Source organism: Otolemur garnettii, unplaced genomic scaffold, assembly GCF_000181295.1.
Source record: "Otolemur garnettii isolate 467f Iridium unplaced genomic scaffold, OtoGar3 scaffold00148, whole genome shotgun sequence".
Classification (NCBI taxonomy): Eukaryota; Metazoa; Chordata; class Mammalia; order Primates; family Galagidae; genus Otolemur; species Otolemur garnettii.
The window spans coordinates 2,409,610-2,412,980 of record NW_003852543.1 but is presented as its reverse complement, the minus strand read 5'-3'; the positions used below and the strand labels follow the sequence as shown (position 1 = coordinate 2,412,980).

The 3,371-nt window shown below is 36.1% G+C and overlaps 1 protein-coding gene and 1 non-coding gene across 2 annotated transcripts in view; one reads left to right on the top strand and one right to left on the bottom strand.

Moving 5' to 3' along the window:
• The window catches only part of ACOXL (acyl-CoA oxidase like), a 288,084-nt gene that overhangs the window by 120,852 nt on the left and 163,861 nt on the right, over nucleotides 1-3,371 (top strand).
• On the bottom strand, nucleotides 122-228 carry LOC111728306. The gene has a single exon (XR_002775643.1). It is a non-coding gene; the product is annotated as a U6 spliceosomal RNA (small nuclear RNA).

The window sequence follows — 3,371 nt, the reverse complement described above, 5'->3', positions numbered from 1 at the left end:
GGCTGCATAGTATTCCATGGTGTACATATACCACAGTTTGTTGATCCATTCGTGGATTGATGGGCACTTGGGCTTCTTCCATGACCTGGCAATTATGAATTGGGCTGCAATAAACATTCTAAAAAATATGGAATGCTTCACGAATTTGCGTGTCATCCTTGTGCAGGGGCCATGCTAATCTTCTCTGTATCGTTCCAATTTTAGTATATGTGCTGCCGAAGTAAGCACTCTGCAGCAATTATTAACTGTAGTTTTTCAGTGATGATTTTCTATTACCCAAAGTGCACGTGGGGTGTGTGTGTGTGCACACATATACACAGAGAAGAGAAGTTCTTTTGGGAGATGGAGCTGCTTCTTTTTCCCTATTTACTAATTCATTTAGTCATTTATTTTGGGGTTATAATTAATTACCATAAGTATTTGATTAATTTAATTGTTACAACTTTGGCCACTGGGAACCCTGTTTGGCAGCTTCTATATCTTTTGATATGACCTGCCCTTCCTCCCTCCCTCCCTCCCTCCCTTCCTTCTTTCCTTCCCTCTCTCCCTCCTTCCTTCCTTCTTGTCTCTCTCTTTCCTTCCTTCTTCCTTCCTTCCTTCCCTCTCTCCCTCCCTCCTTCCTTCCTTCCTTTGGAAATGGTATTTAGAACCAAAATCAGGGTGTTAGGTGTGCAGGCTATCCTGGAGCATCCTGCTTCTAGATCCTCTCAGATAATGTGGCTATAAAATGTATGTATTTATGGCATACATAGTAAAACTTAAAAAATGTGTTCATAGTACCTTTCACTTCAGTATGGTACCACAAGATTTATTCTAGCAGTTTCCTTTTTCCTTATTTCCAGGTTTTTTTTGACTGTGAGAAATATGGCTCTTACAATCTACAATATGTTTTTGTTTGACCGTAGTGTGCATGTGAATTAGTTTCAGAGTTGCCAATCTGTACCACTGTAAGGAGAAAAATTCCCAGCCAGATTATAATGTTAGCATACAGTTCTTCTTTCTTAAGCCTTAAAATACTTACTCAGACCTCTGTTTTCCTAAGTATTTTAGGCTTGCTCCTTTCTTCTCCTCTACTTCGGCGTGGTCAAGTCCAACATTTGTAATACAGTTAGCTTTTTGTCTGTCACAGTTCCATCTGTGTTTCCCTAACACCAGGATTTTTTTTTTAAATTTTATACATAAAAGTAACTGTTTGTCTTGTACAGTCCTATAGCTTTTGACAAAGGCATAGAGTTGTGCGTCTACCACTGCAGTATCAAACAAAATTATTCTGGTGCCCCCCCCCCATTCCTTTGTGCCATCCCTTTGTAGTTAACTCTTTCCCGCAGTCTCATCCCCCAGCAACCCGTTTTTCATTCTTATAGTTTTTCCTTTTTAGAGTGTTGTATAAACAGAGTTGTATGATATGTAGCCTTTTGAATTTGCCTTCTTTCCCTTTGCAAAATGCATTTCAGCCCAGCACGGTGGCTCATGCCTGTAATCCCAGCACTATGGGAGGCCAAGGAGGGAGAATTGCTTGAGCTCAGAAGTTCGAGACTTGCCTGAGCGAGAATGAGACCCCAACTCCTAAAATAAATGGAAAAACCCAGCCGGGCACCATGGCGAGTGCTTGTAATCCCAGCGGCTTCCTGAGGTTGAGGCAGCAGGATACCCACAGCCCAAGTCTGAGGTTGCAGTGAGCTATGACACCACTGCATTCTGCTCAGGGCATAGGGTAGGACTCTGTCTCAACAACAACAACAAAAAACAAAAAAACCAAAATGCATTTCAGACCTATCCATGATGTGTGAATCAACAGTTTCTTACTTTGTATTGCTAAATAGTATTCCATTTTAGGGATATGCCACAGGTTATGTATTCATCTGTTCAGGTTGATAATTCATCTGTCCTTAATAATTATAAATAGCCTGCTATAAACAGTCTCTGCAACGTTTTGTATATACGTAACTTTTGATTCACTTGGGCAAATATGTAGAAGTAGGATTGCTAGGTCATAGAATAATAAGTGTGTGATAAACTTTATGAGAAATTGAAAACAGTTTTAAAAGTGGTTATACTACTAATATTTTGTATTTCCACCAGTAATGTATAAAAGTTGCAATTCTTCTGCAAGTTTGCCAGCACTTGTTTTGTTTTGTTTTTGTATTTATTTATTGTTGGTCTTTCTAATAGTTATATCTGTTTGTAGTTTTGCTATAATAATTAATAATATTTGGTGTCTTTTTATGTGCTTATGTGCCATCTTTACAGTCTCTTTGGTGAAACATCTGTTTAGATCTTTTGCTGTTTTATAAGTTGGGTTCTTTGTTTTCTTATTATTGGGTATGAGAGTTCTTTATATATTCCAAGTAGATTGTTTTGGCATCATGATGTAACTTGCAAATATATTCTCCAGGTCTGTCACTTTTCTTGTTATTCTCTTAAGAGTGCCTTAATCAGAGCAACAGATTTAAATTTTGATTTGCCTTGAAATTGCATAGTGTGAGTTTTCCAACTTTGTTCTTTTTTGAGATATTTTGGCCATTCTTATACATTTTGGAATCCCCTTGTTTATATCTATAAAACAGATTGCTGATATTTTCTTGGGATTGTATTGAATTATAGCTCAAATTATGGAGAATTTCTCTCTTAATAATGAGTCTTTCAATTCATGACACTATAATACATTTCCATTTATTTAGGTCTTCTTTGAATTCTGTTTTGTAGTTTCTAACATATGAACTCTACACATATTTTATTATATTTATATCTAAATATTTCACTTTTGGGGGGCACAGCTGTTTATTTATAGTGTATGGGGATATTGCTGACCTTAATTCTAGGAGGTTTTTAGGGAATAGATTGTAATAGATACGGGATTCTTTAGATTATCTATTTTTATTTAGTGATTTTTATTTATTTCTTCTAATTTGTTGAAATAAGGCCATAGTGTTGGCTAGGGTATTCCCTTACCATCTTTTTAATATCTGCAGGACCAATAGTGATCTCTCTCTTTCTTTCTTGATGTTTTGTGTTCTCTCTCTCTTCCTGTATCCACCTTTTCTTTCTTATCTGTTTGAATAGAGGTTTATCAATTTATCAAGTTTTCAGTATTTCGTGTGGTTGATTTTCTCTATTGTTTTATGTTTTACATTTTATTCATATCTGCTCCAATCTTCATTATTTCTTTCCTTGTGCTTTCTTTGGTTTAACTTAATGAGCCCTTTCTTTCCCTCTCCCTCTCTCTTAAAAAGTTAGGTTGCTGCTATTAGACATTCCCTTTTGCTCAGTACAGTCAGTTAATACTAACCTTTCTCTTTAAGCCTTGTTTTTGCTGCATTTTGATTTTGATATACTGTATTTTCATTTAGTTAAAAACAGTTTAAAATTTT